This window comes from Procambarus clarkii, chromosome 8 (assembly GCF_040958095.1).
Source record: "Procambarus clarkii isolate CNS0578487 chromosome 8, FALCON_Pclarkii_2.0, whole genome shotgun sequence".
NCBI lineage: Eukaryota > Metazoa > Arthropoda > Malacostraca > Decapoda > Cambaridae > Procambarus > Procambarus clarkii.
In genome coordinates this window covers 17,474,870-17,487,261 of record NC_091157.1, presented here as the reverse complement: position 1 = coordinate 17,487,261, position 12,392 = coordinate 17,474,870, and positions in this window count along the sequence as shown.

Sequence of the window (12,392 nt, the reverse complement as noted above, 5' to 3'; positions counted from 1 at the left end):
TTAGGTGTTTAGGTTCTGTCGGCGATTATTTGTATTTGTAGTACATGGGTGAAGCATTCATAGAATTGTGGTTCCAATAGAGGACGTGAGCGTAGCACTTGTTCCGGAAGTGTTCGGACGTCATTAGATGTAAGTTGTAAGTTGTAAGTAAGTGTAAACCGCTTTTCATTCATAAACATCGGGTTTGGCGGCTGGATTAACGAGGTTGGATCTTTGTCTGCGAGGATGGGCTGCTCTGAGTGGGGTCGTGAGCGTGAGTATTCGAGCTTGAAATGAAGCCCTGAGCCTCCATACGTCTGTGGGGCAAGTCGCAGCTCGTCCTTGTCAACAAAGGCTAATACTAATTATTCTAACTGTCAAGCCCGCCTGTTTACGAACGTAAATCACTTTGCACACGACTCACAACAGATGACGTTCGACATTTCGAGCCAACGAACGTTCGAACAGAAAACAACAATACTTTTTTGCCGTTTTCTATCCAAATCTCACCTGTAAATACTTCACCCAATAATTTCCAACACCACTTAAACACCATAACGTAACCTAACCCAGACTTAACCATACACCAAGTGTTAATATATAACAATATAAATTTATATTTGAGAAAACGTCGATTTTTGAGTACTCAGATACGGTAAAAATAATATATAAGTCTTTGAGGTGGGCAGCCGCCACCTTGAGCCACCACTGCCTGGGGCCGGGCGGTCAGAGGAGTGAGTCGTTATGTATGGTAAGTGCTGTGATGTGGTGCGTGTGACTTATATACGGGAAGTTTATCTGAACAATTTCACCGCTTCTGATAGATACAAGTGTTTTCGTCAGTGATTTACTGAGACTGGATGTTGTATAGTTAATGTCTGAGTGTGTACAGTTCAAATATAATGTTTTAAAGGGTGCAGGTACCTGAATTATTCGATCCGTGTATGGCAACGTCCTAAAAGTGTACTGAAGTTATGATTGAGTTGTGTGCGAGACACCAGGGCAGAAGACGCCGCTACTGCTGTCCGTGGCCAAGTGTTGACTCGGGATAGTTTAGTGTTGTACAGGAAATATTAGACAAAGACAAAACTGCTATTGGAAAATTACGTGCGCGTTGGTGCCTCTTAATTCTTCGTGCAGTGTTTCTCGTCTTGTGGCGAAATATTACGTCGTCTCGCTAAATGTGTTTGCGAGCGTGACGTCAGCAGTGTGGCCTCAACCACTGGGCCCCGCCTCACATCCCTGGACGAGGTACACCAGCGTCTCCTCCTTCAAGACAAGGTTAGTAACACCTCGATGCTCAAGCGTCACATTTACCTGGACACCTTACATATATGGATTAAAATATGACTAGTCATGCGGTATATGAGGATTTTAATGTATATAAACAAGTCCAAAAGGATAGAAATAACTAGTTTTCTTGGCATTTCAGGTAAAACCTTTTTAGCTCATCGTGTGACAGGAATCCACCAAGTTTTAGGGTACGTAACAATTTCCTTTCTGTTTCCATTGTTGCCATATTATGACGTCTAGTAATTAATCCCAACTTAATAAAAGTTGGATAACAAAGTCACTTCATAGAAGAAGTATTTAATTTTAAAAGTATTTTGGGTAGAACTAGGTAGGTGTTGTGTCGTCGAGGAGGACCTTCCGGGTGACAAGGTCAGCAGAGACACAATGTCTCTGGTCCCTGGTGTAAGTGGAAGCTGGGTTTATCTGGGGAAAGTGGTCGCCAAGCGTCGAGTCTCTTGACTCATAGTTGTAATGGGGTAAAAACTGGCCTAGGGTGAACAATTCCTGGGGCGTATCTGGAGGTTATCTACAGATGATTTCGGGGCTTTTTAGTGTCCCAGCGGCACGGTCCTCGACCAGGCCTCCACCCCCAGGAAGCAGCCCGTGGCAGCTGACTAACACCCAGGTACCTATTTACTGCTAGGTAACAGGGGCATAGGGTGGTTATCTTGAGATGATTTCGGGGCTTTTTAGTGTCCCCGCGGCTCGGTCCTCGACCAGGCCTCCACCCCCAGGAAGCAGCCCATGACAGCTGACTAACTCCCAGGTACCTATTTTACTGCTAGGTAACAGGGGCATAGGGTGGTTATCTTGAGGTTATCTTGAGATGATTTCGGGGCTTTTTAGTGTCCCCGCGGCCCGGTCCTCGACCAGGCCACCACCCCCAGGAAGCAGCCCGTGACACCTGACTAACACCCAGGTACCTATTTTACTGCTAGGTAACAGGGGCATAGGGTGAAAGAAACTCTGCCCATTGTTTCTCGCCGGCGCCTGGGATCGAACCCAGGACCACAGGATCACAAGTCCAGCGTGCTGTCCGCTCGGCCGACCGGCTCCCATTGTATTGTCGGTTGAACCACTGGTTCAAATATTTCCTCATCTCGTTATTCTTTAATGATGGTATGTATCGCCTCTCAGCTTCTGTACATCTCTATTGGACTCATTTCATTACTGCTTGTACAGTCTTCCTCCTGAGTTACTACATCCAGATTGTTTCGTGTAATTTATTGTCCTGTAGACTAGTTGCCTTGTATTATCCCATAACTTCTTTGTATTGATCTTTTGGTTCAGTCGTGAAGACGAGGAAGTCGCTGGATACTTGTGGAGTCTTATGCTTCACCTTCTGAGAGTCCTCCTTAATCTAGGTGAAGATGTTATCCTGTAGACTGCAAGTCTTCCTTCCTCTTTACCTAGCATCTTAGTTTACATCTTGTGTAAGAAGTTACTCGCTATAAATGGCCTAATTTGGCATCCTGTGTTTACTCTCCGTCTTGGAGACATTTTTTCCCAATCTATCTATGCCTGATTTGAGTCTCCAATTATCAGGAATTTGGCTATAGTTCTCAGTTGATGTTGCTGGTCTCTGTGGGACATGAATATGTATGCTCTGTTGGTGGCTACGAAGTCCTGCTGTAGTCATCTGTTGGCTTCTGGGGTGACTGTTGATAATTAATACAACCACTTCTTCTTCTGCATCATCTGCAATTTTAGTGTCAGTGAACGTTTCTATGTATCTATTAATATCACCAAAATATATTTTAAAAACGTTTTTATTACCCAAATCCCGGTCACTGCAGAGTGTTCAATACTGCAGCAGTGTCTTACACAAGGGCCAAGCTGAGTAACACCACAACAGAGACAATACAGAAGTGTGTCATACAAGTATACTCAGCTCCCTTGAGCTCTTAGTATTCACAGGACCAAAAGAAAGTTACTGTGAAATTTATCAAGAATAGGGCTTCATCAGCTCTAATAAAAGCACAGGAAGTAAAGCCATTAGTCAAACCGCTTGGGCTGGATGGTAAAGCGACGGTCTCGCTTCATGCAGATCGGCGTTCAATCCCCGACCGTCCAAGTGGTTGGGTATTCTTCTACACCCCCCTTCTCCCCCGTCCCATCTCAAATCCTTATCCTGATCCCTTCCCAGTGCTGTATAGTCGTCATGGCTTGGCGCTTTCCCCTTATAAAGTCCTTATCTTAAACAAAGCCATTGAAATACACACTTGTGTCTTGGGCAAAGTGTAACCCACTTTGTGCGTGTCTTGGGCAAAGTGTGACCCACTTTGGGCGTGTTTTGGGCAAAGTGTGAACCACTTTGTGCGTGTCTTGGGCAAAGTGTGACCCACTTTGGGAGTGTCTTGGGCAAAGTGTGACCCACTTTGGGCGTGTCTTGGGCAAAGTGTGACCCACTTTGGGCGTGTCTTGGGCAAAGTGTGACCCACTTTGGGAGTGTCTTGGGCAAAGTGTGACCCACTTTGGGCGTGTCATGGGCAAAGTGTGACCCACTTTGGGAGTGTCTTGGGTAAAGTGTGACCCACTTTGGGCGTGTCTTGGGCAAAGTGTGACCCGAGAGGGCACCAACACACGAAAAAAAAAAAGGTTCTGACGGCACAGTTCCGAGGCGTCCGGCACTCGTTGCCATCTTGGACCTCTAGGAAGCTCTTTCGCCAGCTCCTCCGGGCGCTCCTTCGCTAGCTCCTCCGGGCGCTCCTTCGCCAGCTCCTCCGGGCGCTCCTTCGCCAGCTCCTCCGGGCGCTCCTTCGCCAGCTCCTCCGGGCGCTCCTTCGCCTGGCTGCTTGTCTCAGCGCCGCACCTTTGATGAGTGGAAGACGGCCGTTCCAAATATGTTCGTCCCCAAATTCCTCCCTGTTGAGAGCTTAAAAGACGGAAATAACGAATATGTGAGACGGATAATTATATATCTATCTATATATTATATATATAAAGTTAACTGTACCTGTCTGGGGACTCCACAACCGTCTCGACCCTCAGCGCTGGATTATTACCTAACTTACAATTTGCACGCGAATTTTGCTCCCTCTTTTGACGAACATTATCCGGTATAATTACTGAGAAAACACACTTGCCGTGTACAGCCACCACAACTACCACCACCACCACCACCACCACCACCACCACCACCACCACCACCACCACCACCACCACCACACAGTGACACGTTGTACACTGTGATATACACACAAGATAACTAATATTATTATTGCTTGAGAAATTTGCTGTGGTGAAGAGCTCTCTCTCACGCTCTGAAACCCCTCCCCCCCCCCGCCCCACTCTCTCCTCTACACGCTGTTCTAATCTCAGAGTTGTTCTTGTCGAGGTGTATAGGTGTATCTATACACACACACTCATACACACTCATACACCGCCTCTCACTTGTCTGTGTCGGGACATAGGTGCTCGGACCTCCGCAGTATTAATATTTACGGTGAAAATAAATATAATCCCCGTGGCTCTAGTTGGCTAACTCCGGCGATTTGCATGTGTGGTTTATATGGGAGGGGGGGGGGGAGGGAGGGGGTAGAGAGGGAGGGGGTAGAGAGGGAGGGAGGGGGTAGGGGTGAGGGGGGAGTCGTTACCTCCTCCTTCACCACCACCACAGCCTAGTGTCACCACCACTACCACCATCACCACTACCACCACCTCCACCCCGCCTATTACCACTACTACAATCACCACAACAATTGTATAGTTTCTGCTGCCACAATTACCACAAACATTATACCCAACTCAGCTCCAAACATACCCTTCCCTCCCCTCCCTCCCCTTCACGACCCACTATACCTGCCCCAAGTATGATCCAAGTATGACCCCAACATATTGCTGTATCCCCCCCCCCCCCCCTCCCAACACGTATAATTAATACAGTTGCAAAAATAAAGTTTTATATTTTTATTGTTTTTTTTTTATTATGGATATCTTGTGCCTTGTCATTACTCCCTCTTTTATCATCCTTTATTACTAGGCGTAAAGAAGAGGGGGGAATTGTTGGTGTTTCCTGCTGGAGTAGATACTATCATTAGCTAGGGGGGAGAGGGGGGTGTTATCTTTCTGTTGGGGTTAACATCACTGGTAAACCTCACTTATGTTGGTCCGTCTCTCTCTCTCTCTCTCTCTCTCTCTCTCTCTCTCTCTCTCTCTCTCTCTCTCTCTCTCTCTCTGTCCGTCTCTCTCTCTCTCTCTCTCTCTCTCTGTCCGTCTCTCTCTCTCTCTCTCTCTCTCTCTCTCTCTCTCTCTCTCTCTCTCTCTCTCTCTCTCTCTCTCTCTCCTCTTCTCCACCCCTGCCTTCTCCCTCTCTTCCTCCATATCTCCCTCTATCCCTCCTCCCTCATTCTCTCCATCTCTCCCTCCCCCTCAAAATCCCCCGATACGTTCTCAACTCTGCAGCTTCTGATTCCTTAAATATAAAGAACTCGCTATATATCTCTCTTCCCACGACAGTTGGGTCTCCCAAGACCAGGGAGGGAGGAAGTATATACGTCGACGTCGTATGCGTATATATACGTATACGTCGACCAGGCTGTCGACGTATCAGCCACAGAACTGTTGACAATGCGCATCTGGGAGCACCCAGGATGTTGGTACTATCCTCTCCCGTTCTCCTCCAATGATGATGTTCTCATATAGTGTGTTTCGTGTGGGTCCGTATGTCAGACAATGCCAGGATAGGGGATACGAGGTTTGTTAGTGTGTATTGGGGTTGGGGGGTGGCTGTATAGATGCATGAATGTATGTATGCATGTATGTATGTATGTATGTATGTATGTATGTATGTATGTATGTATGTATGTATGTATGCGTAGTATATGTATGCATCATGTAAAGGTGTGTATATGTAGGGATACACGTATACATGCATGTATGGATACTTGCATTGGTCATATATGTTGTATATATGTATGGATGTAGATATGGACACATGTATGTATATATAAGCATATATCATGCTTAATGTATATTGATTCACATGTGTATGTAAGTCTGGTTGTATGAATGTATGTGTTTACGTAAGTTATGTATGAATATATCAATGTACACAATGATTACGTTCATGTACAGATGAGTACAAAAGTCATGTACAAAACCATAACCAATATGAATATATTTGTAGTTTGTATTACTAATGTTACAAATTTATTTTCCAATCTGAAATGAGTTTAGCAAGAAAAAGAAAATGGAAAATTAAAACAGGGTGCTGTTTTATACAACACCCTGTATGAAATACATACAACATACATCTTTATGTTGACCAGATCACACACTAGAAGGTGAAGGGACGACGACGTTTCGGTCCGTCTTGGACCCTTCTCAAGTCGATAGTCTTGAGAATGGTCTATCGACTTGAGAATTGTCCAAGACGGACCGAAACGTCGTCGTCCCTTCACCTTCTAGTGTGTGGTCTGGTCAACTTACTTTAGCCACGTTATTGTGACTCATCGCCTGCATACATCTGTATGTTGTCATACAGATGGTTGACAACATACAAATTGTCTTTTGAAATTGGGTTGATTTCTTCAGTGTTTTGACATCAATGTCTGACAGTGAAAGTGAATTATTTGATGTCAAATCTGATGCCAGAAGCTCACATTAGTAGAATAACAACAGCTGCTTATGGCATACTGGCCATCATCTGTGGATCCTTCAGAAATCTGGAGAAAGGGGGGGCTTTCCATGCCCTGTATACAACGAAGGTGAGACCCACACTTGAATATGCATCCCCAGTACGGAACACGTACCTGAAACAGGACAAGGAGAAACTAGAACAGGTCCAGAGAAATGTAACAAAACTCGATTCTGAGTTGCAGGGCTTAAGCTATGAGGAAAGACTGAGAGACGGGAACCTTACTACACTGGAGGAAACAAAAGATGGGGGAGGACATAATAAAACACACACACAAACACACACACACAAACACACTCAAACAAACACACTCACACACGTACGTACGTTTTAATTCCAAGCTTTTCATTGGTCAGTCCTTTATATGTCCCTCTCGGCTCTTTCAAAACTCAGTTAAGTCTGCAAAAAATATGTATGGAAAGCCAGGGGGGAAACGTTCACTCATTCTCACTTACACATGTATCCACCAACTCACTCATTCACTCACATGTCCACTGACCTATCCAATCTCTCATTTACTTATCAACTAGCAAGTGCATTCACTCGTTTATCCCCTTAATTATCCACTCACACTCATTGATTCAATCACTTACTCATCAAAATCACGAATGTTAGCTCTCAAAATGTGGGAAGATGTATAAGGGTTGTTATAATAAATGACAGGACGTAGCCTTGCGTTTTCACTGCGTAGGTATTTGGTGATTAGCAGTGTATAAATGTATGGCTGCATCTTGGGTTGAAAATGTTGTATACAGTACACAAATGTGTTCAATTTTGTGGAAACCACAACCATTACCACCATTGCTGCCCCTTAGTGTCAATACGTCTTAACGGCTGAGAGACAGAGAGAAATAGAGAAAAATTAAAAAATTTGGGGGAGTAGAGATAAATTAGATTTGCCCGAACGGAGCATTCGAATCGATTTACATATAAATCTCTACCTAGCTCGCTTGCTCTCTATCTAAATCTCTCTGGCTCAGCCATTCTCTCACAAAAACAGACGGCCCTCCAGAGACGGCCTACTCGGCCACCTCCATAGGCGTAACTGCTGAATTCTTTGATTTAATTATATGTAAATGTTATTCTTTAACTGTGGTAGGAAGTCACACCTCTGGGGCCGGAATATGGAGCTCTGTTTTGTTCTCCTGTTCCTACGAACGAGAGAGGGGGAGGCGTGAGTGTGTGTGTGTGTGGGGGGGGATCTTTACTGTACTGAATTTTTCTTGCGGGGAAGTTGAGCTCCGGCTCTTTGGTTCCGGACTTACGATAACCACCTCAGTACAATTATAGTAGGCTGTTAGCAATGTGGTATTTGGAGAGTAGTTTAGGCTCCTAAGAAGGTTTCCCAACGTCAAGAAACTTTCGTACTAAGGTGTCCCCTTATCCTAACCTACCAGAGGACCCGAAACAGAAAACGGGTTCACGAGGCACTATCATTTTCTAGTACGACGGTTTTCGGCCTTAGGTTAGAGTATACGTCAAAATGCAACGCTCTATTAGGAGGCCGGGTTGCACAGAGACATCCAACATAATAGTCACATGTACACACTAGCTACTCACCCTAGTGTACTCAACTAGGTGAGTAGCTAGGGGGGGGGGGACACCTTGGTACTCTAGGATGAAGATTTCCGACTGAGTGCACTCTTAAGTTCACCTGTAAATCATTGTTGACAATCACCCTCTCACTCTCTCTGCCTCCACCTCACTTGTGGAGACTCACAAGACATTCTCTCTCTCACACACACACACACACACACACACACACACACACACACACACACACACACACACACACACACACACACAAACACACACACACACACACACACACACACACACACACACACACACACACAAACACACACACAAACACACACACACACACACACACACACACACACACACACACACACACACACACACACAAACACACACACACACACACACACACACACACACACACACACACACACACACACAGGGGGGGGGGGGGGAAGGGACAAGAACACCCATATGCCATCTCTACCCCCACCCTGTCCAATCACTTGGGCTGGACGGTAGAGCGACGGTCTCGCGTCATGCAGGTCGGCGTTCAATCCCCGACCGTCCAAGTGGTTGGGCACCATTCCCCCCCCCCTCTCTCTCATCAACTGGGACTCATAACACAAGCCCACCCCCCCCCCCCCCTCTCTCTCATCAACTGGGACTCATAACACAAGCCCACCCCCCCCTCTCTCTCCTCTCCCCCCCCCCCCCATTACTTCCGTTGCCATCAATGAAGTAATTAGGTTTACAAGACCGGAGAAACCAGCCGCCCCCCCTCCCCCCCCTCCTCCCGGCCTGGCCGGAACGAGGCGTCCTGAGAGAATGGTGATAAAAATAGTGAAACAGACTGAGGTGAAAACTGCTGAGCAGGATGAGTGTAGGGATTTTCCTGCTTGGGAGGAAGTAAGGGGGAGAGGATTGAGAGGGAGAGAGAGAGGGAGATAGATAGAGGGACACTGAAACGAAGAAGGTGTGAAGTGGTGGGGGGGGGATTGGAATTGCAAGGTAGGAGGGAGACGGAGAAGGAGTGGTAAGGAGAAGGAGGAAATAAGGAGTGAGTAGAGAGGGATAAGGTGATGGAGAGGGAAAGAATAGGGAAGAACGTGAAGCCGTGAGAGAGGTAAGTAAGTAAGACGTAATCAACTTGGGAAGGTGAGAGAGGGAGACACACACATAGGTAAGGCCACACACACACACACACACACACACACACACACACACACACACACACACACACACACACACACACACACTCCCCAAGGAGAGCCAAACTCCGCCTCCCAAACTTGTGGGGGACGAAAGTGTCGCTCTTAACTAAGTCAATTCCATAATAGAATCTTCCATTTTATATCCAAGTTTCGGTTCAACTGATAACTACCTTTTTAATAGACCATTTTTCCCCTACGGCGGAGATCGGGACTTTTGTGTGTGCATTTCCTCTTTATTTTGGGAAGTTTGGCATTAAATATTAGGGTGGTGGTGGTGGTGGGGGTGGGGGTGGGGGTGGGGGTGGGGGTGGGGGTGGAGGGGGGGAGGAGACTTGTTAGAGGGATGGGGGAGGGGTGAGGGGGGGGGGAAGGAGGAATTGGAGGAGGAACTGCAAGTGGAATTGGGTGTTAAGAGCACTCCAGTGGTCGTTAAATCCAAAGAAGGTGAGTGTGAGGACAAGTCGCTGTCTACACGCGCGTGTGAGAGACAGAAGGGGCTAATTGACTCCTTTTGTCCAATCACACACACACACACACACACACACACACACACACACACACACACACACACACACACACACACACACGCACACACACGCACACACACACACACACTATCGACACCAATCGGTCAATATTGCAAAAGGGTGAGAGAGGGTGTTAAGAGGTCATCTTTAACAATTACATCACTGTAAGTATTAACGATATCTGCGTTATCGTCGACGATAGTTAAAGGGGGGGCGTGGTTAATTGGGTGTGGTAGTTCCACATTGGTCCAAACGATTGTCATTTTTTTATGGAGTGAATAATTGTCTGGAAGCGTTATTTAATGCCCAATATCTCGCCCCCCCCCCCTCACAGGTCATGGCCGCTTCCTCATAAATTGCCTCACATAAATTGTCTTACACACTGCCTATAATCCACTCATAAGAGTGTATGAGTGTATTTCATGCACTTAAGGATGACTTAAAAATACACTTAAGGAGTGTATTTCATGCACTTAAGGATGCACTTTAAGTATTTCATGCACTTAAAACTCTTAACCCTATTCAGTGACAATTTAAGTCCTTTTTTTCCATTTTTTTCCATCAGTGAGTGTAGGATTTTTTTTAAGAGATCTAACTCCCTCTCCTGTGTTTTATATCCAGTTTTCTGTCACGAATTGAGTGCATCCTTATCTCTTGCTTCACAGATTGAGTGCGTCCTTATCTATTTCCTCACATGCTGAGTGCATTCTCATCTCTTGCCTCACAGATTGAGTGCATCCTTATCTATTTCCTCACATGCTGAGTGCATTCTCATCTCTTGCCTCACAGATTGAGTGCGCAATGTTTGTAATGGCTTGACGCTTTCCCCTGGTAAATCAATCCCCTCCCCTCATCCTTGAGTGTGTTCTACCTCAGCTTGAGTGCGTAATCTCTAGCATGAGTGCGTCCTCCCTAGATTGAGTGCATCATTCAATGAATCACTGAATCACTGATTGATTGAGTGTATATTTCCCCACAGTTTGAGTGCCCCCCCCTCCAAGCTTGAGTGTATTCTACCCCTCAGCTTGAGTACGTCCACTCGCAGCTTGAGTGAGCACTCGCGTGCCACAAATCAGCTGGGAGAGGCACGTTAATTACTCGTTAATCGCACATCAAAATATTAATTTCGGATTCGTTAAATTGCAAGGATCAAAGTGGGGGAGGCGGGGCAGGGTCTGGGACGGGGTCTGGGACGGGGTCTGGGACGGGGTCTGGGACGGGGTCTGGGACGGGGTCTGGGACGGGGTCTGGGACGGGGTCTGGGCCATATAGACTCCACTTTACCCGAGTAATAGTGACATAAGCCACTCTCTCACTCTCGATCCGCAATCAGAAATTTCACCCTACATGAGAAAAAGGGGGGGGGGGTTAAACATGAGAGAGGGGGGGGGGAGGGGGAGGGGAGGAGTGAGACAAGAACAGTAATAAAAGAGGGGGGGGGCCTCGGTACTTACACACCCTTTTCTGTTTGGTAAGAACACGTTTGGTATCTTTTGGTGAAGATAAAAGTTTGGTAAGAGAAACCCCTACACCACTACCACACTACCACCCCACACTACCACCCCACACTACCACCCCACACTACCACCCCACACTACCACCCCACACTACCACCCCACACTACCACCTACACTACCACCTACACTACCACCTACACTACCACCCCACACTACCACCCCACACTACCACCCCACACTACCACCCCACACTACCATCCCACACTACCATCCCACACTACCACCCCACACTACCACCCCACACTACCACCCCACACTACCACCCCACACTACCACCCCACACTACCATCCCACACTACCATCCCACACTACCACCCCACACTACCACCCCACACTACCATCCCACACTACCACCCCACACTACCACCCCACACTACCACCCCACACTACCACCCCACACTACCACCCCACACTACCACCCCACACTACCACCTACACTACCATCCCACACTACCACCCCACACTACCACCTACACTACCATCCTACACTACCACCTACACTACCATCCCACACTACCACCCCACACTACCACCCCACACTACCACCCCACACTACCACCTACACTACCATCCCACACTACCACCCCACACTACCACCCCACACTACCATCCCACACTACCACCCCACACTACCACCCCACACTACCACCTACACTACCATCCCACACTACCACCCCACACTACC